This window comes from Engystomops pustulosus, chromosome 3, assembly GCF_040894005.1.
Source record: "Engystomops pustulosus chromosome 3, aEngPut4.maternal, whole genome shotgun sequence".
Classification (NCBI taxonomy): domain Eukaryota; kingdom Metazoa; phylum Chordata; class Amphibia; order Anura; family Leptodactylidae; genus Engystomops; species Engystomops pustulosus.
This window is the reverse complement of record NC_092413.1, coordinates 69,763,350-69,775,420: the sequence shown is the minus strand read 5'-3', so window position 1 is coordinate 69,775,420 and position 12,071 is coordinate 69,763,350. Positions and strand designations below refer to the sequence as shown.

The 12,071-nt window shown below is 42.6% G+C and overlaps 1 long non-coding RNA gene across 1 annotated transcript in view; it reads right to left on the bottom strand.

Moving 5' to 3' along the window:
- LOC140121429 (uncharacterized) overlaps nucleotides 1–2,053 on the bottom strand; it is a 29,956-nt gene extending 27,903 nt beyond the window's left edge. Inside the window, exon 1 of the long non-coding RNA XR_011854087.1 lies at nucleotides 1,990–2,053. This is a non-coding gene — a long non-coding RNA (uncharacterized lncRNA). The remainder of the gene's footprint in view (nucleotides 1–1,989) is intronic.
- Between the last annotated feature and the right edge of the window lie 10,018 nt (nucleotides 2,054–12,071).

Genomic DNA, 12,071 nt, shown 5'->3' with positions numbered 1-12,071 from the left:
TTATATATATATATATATACACTCACCGGCCACTTTATTAGGTACACCATGCTAGTAACGGGTTGGACCCCCTTTTGCCTTCAGAACTGCCTCAATTCTTCGTGGCATAGATTCAACAAGGTGCTGGAAGCATTCCTCAGAGATTTTGGTCCATATTGACATGATGGCATCACACAGTTGCCGCAGATTTGTCAGCTGCACATCCATGATGCGAATCTCCCGTTCCACCACATCCCAAAGATGCTCTATTGGATTGAGATCCGGTGACTGTGGAGGCCATTTGAGTACAGTGACCTCATTGTCATGTTCAAGAAACCAGTCTGAGATGATTCCAGCTTTATGACATGGCGCATTATCCTGCTGAAAGTAGCCATCAGATGTTGGGTACATTGTGGTCATAAAGGGATGGACATGGTCAGCAACAATACTCAGGTAGGCTGTGGCATTGCAACGATGCTCAATTGGTACCAAGGGGCCCAAAGAGTGCCAAGAAAATATTCTCCACACCATGACACTACCACCACCAGCAGCCTGAACTGTTGATACAAGGCAGGATGGATCCATGCTTTCATGTTGTTGACGCCAAATTCTGACCCTACCATCCAAATGTCGCAGCAGAAATCGAGACTCATCAGACCAGGCAACGTTTTTCAAATCTTCTACTGTCCAATTTCGATGAGCTTGTGCAAATTGTAGCCTCAGTTTCCTGTTCTTAGCTGAAAGGAGTGGCACCCGGTGTGGTCTTCTGCTGCTGTGGCCCATCTGCCTCAAAGTTCGACGTACTGTGCGTTCAGAGATGCTCTTCTGCCTACCTTGGTTGTAACGGGTGGCAATTTGAGTCACTGTTGCCTTTCTATCAGCTCGAACCAGTCTGCCCATTCTCCTCTGACCCCTGTCATCAACAAGGCATTTCCGCCCAAAGAACTGACGCTCACTGGATGTTTTTTCTTTTTCGGACCATTCTTTGTAAACCCTAGAGATGGTTGTGCGTGAAAATCCCAGTAGATCAGCACATCATATATATATATATATATTCTCTTCCCATTTGAGGGTTATATATGTCGAGCTTATATATTTATTTTCAATAAAGAATACTACTTTTTTACATTAGTGTTTGTTGCCGCTCTGGTTCCTTCTTGTGTTTTTACTTTAGTAACATCCCTGGGCGCGTTCACGGTGCGTTTTGCCTGCGTTTTCATTGCGTTTGAAATGCATTACAACAGCTGAGGAGAGGCGATTTGCCTAATTACATTACTGTTTACGCTTGTTAACGCATGCGTTGACATTGTGTTTAGAGTGCGTTCTGTAAATGGAAATGTTAACAGTAATGTAATTAGGCAAATCGCCTCCTCAGCTGATGTAATGTGTTTCAAACGCAATGAAAAGGCAGGACATAACGCACCGTGTGATCGCGCCCTCCTAGTGCTGTTTTTCAGGGTGACAGGTCCTCTTAACACAGCTCCGCACACCGAAGTATAGAAAAGTTGTTGGCCTCAAAGTATGGCAAAATTAAGAATTTTTTTTCTACAAAAGATTTACATTTTTAAAAAAAATCTAAAACACAATAATTCTTCTATAAATGTGGTGTCTCTGTGATTGTACCGACCAAAGAATAAAGCAGAGGAGTCATGTGGGGCGCACAGTGAAATCTGGAAAAATAACAAGTTATGGAAGATTGAAAGTGGGGAATGAAAAACGGAAATGCAAAAATAAATAAGGGCCTGGTGGTTAAGGGGTTAAGTCACATCTAATAAAATAAAAGAAGAATAGCAGGCACTGGGGGGGGGGGGGGGGATCCTATTCGGCAGGGGGTATATGAGAGTTAAAGTATTTAACACGTGAGCTGCCTATGCAGACAGCAGTCACAAATACCTGACATCATGGCTGCTGCTGCTGCTGCTCCAGCACACTCCCGGCTCTACTATATCATCTGTCTCCCGGACTGTGAGGGGGGGGGGGGGAGGGGGCAGGGAGCTGATATACACTTACAGATAAGACGATGCTCTGAGGCTGCTGCTGGGATCCTTCAGTGCAGCCTGTGCTCCATTCATAGAACAGCCCTGGGGGAGGACACTGGGCTCTCATTGGTCCCTGGGCTGGGGTCGTTGATGGGGGAGGTGCCAGGCTGTGCAGGAGATTCCACGGACCTGAACACAGCAGGAAGACGGAGGCGGCGCTGGGGGCGGGACACGGAGCCGGGACAACCACAGGTAGTGCGGGGGAGGGAGGGACTAATCGGGACTTTATCTTAGCTACCCGTTCCAGTGGGACAGGGGTTAAAAACCGGGACTGTCACGCTGAAATCGGGACGGTTGGGAGGTATGGATTCCCTCATGTTCATAAGTATACTTTAGAAAGTTTATTTTAGTAGGAATGAGGCCATTGGTATCAATCATTTATCACAGTTATAGTGCCTGAAACTATGAGTAAGTGCCCCTGGTTTATCCATGCTTGATTTTAATGTTAGATTTCTTTTAAAGGGGTTTGCCCATGAAAGAAAATTCTAAAATTTGAATCCCCTAGTGATGTTTACACAATAAACATAATTTTAACCCCTTACTTTAAAAGTTTGATCAGTTTTATTGCTGTTTTAGCTCCTATGGCTGGTCAGTGTAAAATTCCATGGTGTGGGAGGGGCCTCTCTAAGCAGACACATTGTAACCCATCTAGTTCTGTGAGATGTAGTGTGCTGATAACCTGGTTAGATTATCAGGGTACAGGTTTATATAAACTTTCATTTAGCTTCTGAACATTCTCTAGTATCTGACACACAGAAACAGAGAGAGATGAGAGATGATGAGATCCATGAGATGCTTATAAAACACAATGGGGTACATTTACTAATGGTTTTGCGCCAGTTTTCTGATGGACTTTGCATGTTCTTTCTAGTGCAAACTGCTTGCACAGGTATTTAAGAAGTGCCTGCACCACAAATGTGTTGCACCATGCAACACAAATTAGGGGTGTTTCAGTGTTTAGTCAGACAGTGCGCCAAATTTAACATGCATCCGACAGAAGTGTGTCACACACCCAATTTTAAAGATAGACCAGAAAAAAAAGTGGTGCACAGCAGTTCAGGGAACGCCAGATTCATGATTTCTTGTGCCCATTCTTTCATGAATCTGGCGCACCCTGCATTATACACAAGCAGGCCACACGTAGTGCAGTTTGAACCATTCTTCATAAATGTGCCCTAATGACATTCTCAGTTTTGCTATCTTAGCCATAACATACACTGTCAGCCCTGCTATGCCACCCTCCCTTAGATAAAGACTTAATATACCTGTGGCTTGTAGATTTACTCTCCTCACGCTGCCTTTGCCATGTGTGTGTAGTCTTAGAATGCAAGGGGAGGATGATGCAGAGAGGAGTTAACAGCAGCTTCAGGCAGGAGAACAATCTGTCCTGCCAACCTTAGACTTCTGATTTATGGTTGGATACCGGGGCGACCAAAATTGTGTACACCAGGACTGATAGAGACAGGTTGGAAGGTGTGTCCAAACTTTTGGTCTGTACTGTATGTGTGTCTATATATTAACACCTTCCAACACCTTGAAGTAACTTGAAGGTTTTGGTAGTGACTGCATGATGATGTACAGTTTTTTTTATTGCTCTTCTTCCTCAATAAATTTGAATGTTTTAAAGGAGATACTTTATTATAGGCCTTTTAATATTTTAGCATAGTCTCACTGAATTAACCTTAGACTTCTGATTTATGGTTGGATACCGGGGCGACCAAAATTGTGTACACCAGGACTGATAGAGACAGGTTGGAATTAAATCTGTGAAATGCTGTATTTTTGTTAATAACAGTGAATTAGAGAAAGTGTTATTTTGTTATCCTGAGTATATGTAACAATCTTGTCTTTGTGGAAATATCTCTTTAAGTTCTTTAAGGCTACAAGTTAAGAAATAAGTTTAAAAATTTCTTAACTTGTAGCCTTAAAGAACTTAAAGAGGGTTTAATACACAAAAGGCGCCATACAAATATAAAATTAAAAAAAAATCTGCATATATGTATATATATATATATATGTATATATGTAATGGAACCCAAATAGCTATAAAAAAACTTTTTGCTAAACTTATACACACATATATACATAGATGTAGATATATACAGAACAGACCAAAAATTTGGACACACCCTCTTATTCAATCAGTTTTCTGTGTTTTCATGACTATAAAAATTGTAGATTCACACTGAAGGCATCAAAACTATGAATTAACACATGTGGAATTATGTACTTGTATGTTCTCTCTGTGTTCGTGTGGGTTTCCTACGGGTCCTCCGGTTTCCTCCCACACTTTCCTCCGGTAGGTCGATTAGATTGTGAGCCCCATAGGGGAAAGAGACTGATTTAGCAAGCTCTGGGCAGCTCTACTTAATCTGTGTGTGCTATACAAATAAAGGAATTATTATATTCTAGGTTCTTCAAAGTAGCCACCTTTTGCTTTGATTACTGCTTTGCACACTTTTGGCATTCTCTTCCCGGTCGAAACCAGGCATGTAGAGTCCATTCGTTCGCCTTTTCACAGGTTGGAAACAAAGATCTCAAATTTGGACTCCTCAGATCAAAGCACAGATTTCCACTGGTCTAATGTCCATTCCTTGTGTCCTTTAGCGCAAACAAGTCTCTTCTGCTCTAATCTGAGCTGCTGTTAACTTGCGATTTCTGAGGCTGGTGACTCGGATGAAATTATCCTCTGCAGCAGAGGTGACTGTTGGTATTCCTTTCCTAGGACGGTCCTCATGTGAGCCAATTTCTTTGAAGCGCTGGAAGGTTCTTGCAACTGGACTTTCGAAGTTTTCCTAATTTTTCACACTGACTGACTTTCATTTCTTAAAGTAATGATGGCCACTCATTTTTCTTTACTTAGATGCTTTTTTCCTGGCCATAATACAAATTCTAACAGTCTATTCAGTAGGACTATCAGCGGTGTGTCCACTTGACTTCTGCACAAGACAACTGATGGTCCCAACCACATTTATAAGGCAAGTAATCCCACTTATAAAATCTGACAGGGCACATCTGTGATGTGAAAACCTTTTCTGGTGACTACCTCTTGAAGCTCATCAAGAATGTGCAAAACAGTAACCTAGAATATAAAACAGATTTTCAGTAGTTTCACACATTTTGTTAAGCATATAATTCCACATTTGTTAATTCATGGTTTTGATGCCTTCAGTGTGAATCTACAATTTTTATAGTCATGAAAAACAGAAAACTCTTTGAATGAGAAGGTGTGTCCAGACTTTTGGTCTGTACTGTATGTGTGTCTATATATTAACACCTTCCAACACCTTGAAGTAACTTGAAGGTTTTGGTAGTGACTGCATGATGATGTACAGTTTTTTTTATTGCTCTTCTTCCTCAATAAATTTGAATGTTTTAAAGGAGATACTTTATTATAGGCCTTTTAATATTTTAGCATAGTCTCACTGGATTAACCTGTTCTTCAACTCTTCTGCTTGTGACATAATGTGTTTCATTACCACCCATAAGGGACTGCTTTTTTCACATATTCATGATGGTAATTTTCATAATGCAGTATGTTATGTATAGAGCAAGCAGGTGCGCCATGGACACACTCATTCAGGGGTAGTTGGAGAAGTCAGCTGGGTCTTTGATCATCACACTCTCTCAATCAGTCAAATATGTCAACCCCAAGTACCTGTTACCCTGATGCATCTCACCCACAAACCATTGGAGTGGTTTGGGAAGCATTTCCTGTGTCCTTGTGGTGCACCATGTCAGAGTCTGAGTGCCCTTTAGATATTCACTGTTATACCATTGTGCAAATCCAAACTGTCTGACCATATGGGTTGTGATGAATGTTTACTGTTTGTGAAAAAAAACATTAACCCCTTAACGCTCTGCGCAGTAGCTCTACGGCGCAGAGGTATAAGGGATGTATGAAGAGGGCTCACGGGCTGAGTCCTCTTCATACAAAGGTGGGGGTTTTTGCATAATGCATAAAACCCCCACCGCTAATAACCGCGGTCGGTGCTAGCACCGATCGCGGCTATTAACCCCCCCGTTGCCGCCTGCAAAGTCGGCGGCGGCATTTAAAAGACGGCGGCGCGCGGGCGCCGCCATCTTTTTTTCGATCCCCACCCCCCGAACGTCATCGGGGGGCGGCGATTGGTTGCCATGGTAGCCTCGTGTCTTCTTTTGACACAAGGCTATCTGGCACCTGCAGATTCGTTACAATGAGCCAGTGGCTCATTGTAATGAATGTGCTGCAAAAATGCCATATATTGCAATACAGAAGTATTGCAGTATATGGTAGCAGCGATCTGATCATCTAGGGTTAATGTACCCTAGATGGTCTAAAAGATAGTGAAAAAAAAAGAAAAAAAAAAGTTTAAAAAATAAAAAAAATTAATAAAATATTAAAAGTTCAAATCACCCCCCTTTCCCTAGAACGGATATAAAACATAATAAACAGTAAAAATCACAAACATATTAGGTATCGCCGCGTCCCAAAATGCCCGATCTATCAAAATATAAAAACGGTTACGGCCGGCAGTGACCTCCGAGGCGGGAAATGGCGCCCAAATGTCCGAAATGCGACTTTTACACCTTTTTACATAACATAAAAAATGAAATAAAAAATGATCAAAATGTTGCACAGACCTCAAAATGGTAGCAATGAAAACGTTGCCTCATTTCGCAAAAAATGACCCCTCACACATCTCCGTGCGCTAAAGTTTGAAAAAGTTATTAGCGTCAGAAGATGGCAAAAAATTTTTTTTCTTTTTTGTACACATTCGTTTAATTTTTGAAAATGTATTAAAACACATTAAAACCTATATAAATTTGGTATCACCGCGATCGCACCGAACCAAAGAATAAAGTAGGTGTGTTATTTGGAGCGAAGAGTAAAAGTCGTAAAAACTGAGCCCACAAGAACGTGACGCACGTGCTGTTTTTTTTCAATTTTTCCACATTTGGAATTTTTTTTCAGCTTCGCAGTACACGGCATGTTAAAATAAATAACATTACAGGAAAGTAAAATTTGTTACGCACAAAATAAGCCCTCACACAGGTCTGTACACGGAAAAATGAAAAAATTATGGATTTTTGAAGTTGGAGAGCGAGAAATGAGCCGAAAAACCCTCTGTCCTTAAGGGGTTAAAAAACATCTACCATCAGATTACCTGTTGTTAGATGACTAATACTTACCTCCCTGTCCCTGTGTGTCCCAAGTTAAAATTCTTATTTCTTTGCATGGCTGAATATGTTTATAAGATATGCAAATCAACGTGGTACTCATCAAGCACCATCAAGCTCTACCTTAATATAATTTATACACGCTCCAGGGCCACGCCAGCCCTGTTCCGAGAGCTGGTGACATCACTGACTTTATTCAAAACGCAGGAAAGTGAAAATTGCACTCATGCGCTAGAATAACATTCCCTGCACACAATTTAATTAGAGCCAGTGACGTCACCCGCTCTCTGAACATGGCTGGTATGGCGCTGGGTCAAGCATAAATTATATTACAGTGGAGCCTGATGCCGCTCTGTAGAGCACATATCTTATAAACATGTTTTTTACAGAAATGAGGCCAGGACGGGGAGGAAAGTAATGGTTATCTACCATCAGGTAACCTGATGGTAGATGTCCTTTAACTAGAACAGAAATCAACAACACTCTCTGGCACTTTTTGCCTAAGATAAGTCATTTTTAGAGGCTGCAAGCGGAGGCAGTTATAAAGATGAAATTTCACTGTCAGTTGCACCCCCTTCACCCCCACCCCCCACCCCTTTACTTGGATCTGGTGTAAAGGAGATAATAATCACAATGTCTGGCAGTTCGCAAGGTATTGGGATTATTTAAAAGCTTCTACACCATTTTCTGGCGTAAAAGCCCTGTTAAATGTCCACCATAATATTTGCTATGTATTATTCTAATGCCGGTGACACACGTGGCATTTTTTTCGCGTGTTTGTTGCGATTTCAAATGCATTGAAAACCAAAGCATTTTTGCGCATGCCTTTTTCAAATGTTTGTTTGCGTTTTCTAGGGAGTATCTAGCCACAAGTGCTTGCCCAGTGAACCACCAGACTTCTGTGTGTAAAAGCTTATTTAGCGTATTGCCTACAATGCAGTTTTGAAGAAGTTGGAGGTAGAACTATTTCACTAGATCATGAAATAAACTAATCAGTTTGTATGAACATTTTTATTTATGTGAGGGCTTTATTTTTTTTTCAGGAAGACCAACCATTTTGTGGTGTCATATACCCAGAACACATCGTTATTTTTTATTTTACTTACGTCCTCCTCTATTCATGCTAGTAGGTTTTGGAGATGTTGCCTTTTACTCCTCTTGTCTCATGCGGTAGTCTGAACTGGGCTCTAGTGGTTGACTGACCTAATATCTGCTACACCCTTTTGCACTTTGCACGCTGCCCTTGTCTTGCAAGAGTTAGCTCTGTGTGCCTGTGATTGATTGCTTTTTCCACTTATCCTAGCCTCCCTATAAGTAGTGCCTGGTTTAGGGGTTGTCTGAGCGCTATGTTGGGTCCCCCAGGCTCCGTCGAGGTGTCACTACATGTTACAGTTCTCCAGAAATAATGGTAAGGTGTGGTGCACCCCAATGGGAATTAAGTCCAGAGAGTGCATGGTCTGCAGTGAACAGTTTCCTTCTTTATTGAAGAAAGATAAGTGTAAAGCAATACAAGCAAATCAAAGGGATGACATCTCCAACCTCTTCCCTGGCAGAAGAAGGGTAAATACGGAGGCCTGGGCTAGCTGTCCCTCTCTTTCTCAGAATCCTGGTACCCTGGTCACAGGCTAGGAGCCCAGGGGTCTATGGCAGAGTATCCTGTCTCAGCTTTTTCTTCTGGTTGCTCAGGTAGACTGGCAGTCTTCTCCTCCAAGCTGCATTCCCTAACTGCAAGACACTGGGACTAATCTCCTTATATATTTTCTACCACGGGAGGAGTGGTTACACAAAACAATGACAAGGCTTTCTCATATAGACTTACACTCACCGGCCACTTTATTAGGTACACCTGTCCAACTGCTGGTTAACACTTAATTTCTAATCAGCCAATCACATGGCGGCAACTCAGTGCATTTAGGTATGTAGACATGGTCAAGACAATCTCCTGCAGTTCAAACCGAGCATCAGTATGGGGAAGAAAGGTGATTTGAGTGCCTTGAATGTGGCATGGTTGTTGGTGCCAGAAGGGCTTGTCTGAGTATTTCAGAAACTGCTGATCTACTGGGATTTTCACGCACAACCATCTCTAGGGTTTACAGAGAATGGTCCGAAAAAGAAAAAACATCCAGTGAGTTGCAGTTCTGTGGGCGGAAATGCCTTGTTGATGCCAGAGGTCAGAGGAGAATGGGCAGACTGGTTCGAGCTGATAGAAAGGCAACAGTGACTCAAATCCCCACTCGTTACAACCAAGGTAGGCAGAAGAGCATCTCTGAACGCACAGTACGTCGAACTTTGAGGCAGATGGGCTACAGCAGCAGAAGACCACACCGGGTGCCACTCCTTTCAGCTAAGAACAGGAAACTGAGGCTACAATTTGCACAAGCTCATCGAAATTGGACAGTAGAAGATTTGAAAAATGTTGCCTGGTCTGATAAGTCTCGATTTCTGCTGCGACATTCGGATGGTAGGGTCAGAATTTGGCGTCAACAACATGAAAGCATGGATCCATCCTGCCTTGTATCAACGGTTCAGGCTGGTGGTGGTGGTGTCATGGTGTGGGGAATATTTTCTTGGCACTCTTTGGGCCCCTTGGTACCAATTGAGCATCGTTGCAACGGCACAGCCTACCTGAGTATTGTTGCTGACCATGTCCATCCCTTTATGACCACAATGTACCCAACATCTGATGGCTACTTTCAGCAGGATAATGCGCCATGTCATAAAGCTGGAATCATCTCAGACTGGTTTCTTGAACATGACAATGAGTTCACTGTACTCAAATGGCCTCCACAGTCACCAGATCTCAATCCAATAGAGCATCTTTGGGATGTGGAGGAACAGGCGACAAATCTGCGGCAACTATGTGATGCCATCATGTCAATATGGACCAAAATCTCTAAGGAATGCTTCCAGCACCTTGTTTAATCTATGCCACGAAGAATTGAGGCAGTTCTGAAAGCAAAAGGGGGTTCAACCCGTTACTAGCATGGTGTACCTAATAACGTGGCCGGTGAGTGTATATTGAGTCACCATAATATTCTATGACAGCAGGGTTCTAAAGTGTAAAAGTGTTTCCAGACAGCACATGTTATTCTAAGAGTCATGCTGTTTGCTTGTCTGGTAAACAATTCTGTTTTTTTTTTTATTGCATTCATTAAATTACAAACAATCATTACAATTTAGTATTGTTACATAGTGTACAAAAAGAGTATAACGGACAAGGATAATTGAATCTTAAGAACATCAAACACCAGAAGAAAACAAAAAAATTAAACTTCCTACCTTTGGTCCATTATCACTGATGCAGCAATTTAAATTTGTGATAATGCCGTGAGAGGAGGCCTCAGTGTTTATTGGGGCACTTGGTCCATGTCAGCTAAAGTGGAAACCGCAGGGGGCGGGGGGGAATGAGAAAGCCTAGGGCAGCAGCAGAACAGCTCACACAATAGGATAGATCTTTGATAGCTGATAGCTGAAGAGATCACAAGGTCCAAGGGCCGTGGCAGAAGAGTTACATTAAAAATAGAAAAAGGAGAAAAAACAGCTCACCTGCGTATTATAATCTCAAAATGAAAATAGTAGAGATAATTTATCTTATCAGGAAAAGAAAGCTCTGACCTCATTGAAAAACAACCCCTATATCACAATAAGAGTATCAGATAAAGGGGGTTCCATTGTAATACCAGACAAAGAAATTACGAAAACGCTAAGGGATGAACCAACTTATAAATATCTTTACAGTGACCCCACTTCCAACGTAACAAATTAAACTATCAAATATCTTATCTGAAGATGTCAAATTAGGCATTTTCGCGGAGAAAATCAAAGAATATTTACTACCGGATCATCCAGATATCCCTATTTTCTATGCATTGCCTAAGAGGCATAAGGAATCATTCCCTCCCACCTTGAGACCAATCATTTCTGGAGTAAATTCTCTGCTAGAGCATCTATCATCGTGGCTAGACACGGTATTGCAACCTTTTGTCCATAGAACATTCGGCTACATCAATGATAGTTTTGAAGTACTAAAATATATGGACAAAATAGGATGGTCCAAAGACTATAAATGGCTCATATGTGACGTCATGGCATTATATACATACCCCACCATCTAGCACTGTCAGGATTCGGGATCAGTGGATCCTCTGGACCACCGTGGGAGATGGTACTAGCCAACACATGGGACCAGAGTGTAAGTGGCACCTGGTCTTCACCAGGGCCCGCTGCAAAACGGGATGGACTTACTGTGGCAGGATACCACCAGGTCATTCCACAGGTGCGACTAGCCCGCGGTGGCAGCCGAGGTCGAGGTACCTTAGCGGAAGACAGTCTCGTAGTGCTTGGTCCAGGACCAGGCACGAAGTCAGGACAGGCGGCAGAGATGCAATGTCAAGTCCAATCCGGGTCAGCAACGGGAGGTCCAGGCAGATGGCACCGGGAACACAGGCACACGGGACACAGGAACGCAGGACATGGGAACTTAGGAGCACAAACACATGTGAGCAGGAATGCAGGATACACGGGAACACACAGGAATGCAGAAGACACAGGAACGCAGGTATATTGCTGGGGAGCTAAGGCATAGGCACATAGAGCCGGAAGGGAGTGCAGGAAGAGGCAGGCTTAAATAATATTATTGAAAAGGACCAGTGGCAACTGAAGGCGGCGCTCGTACCCTGGGAGGTAGGGGAGTTGGCATGGGATCGTGGCGAGGTAAGTGACTTGCCGTGGGCCCGGGGGTTGCAGGGGCACCCGTGACTGACAGGCACTCAGAGCGGTCGAACATCGCCTCAAAAACTATAGCAATTATGCAACAACTTTAATAGAATACTTTCTGGACATTCTGTTGTTTTTACTTTCTAATAACTTCTTCATGTTTGCAGACTCCTATTA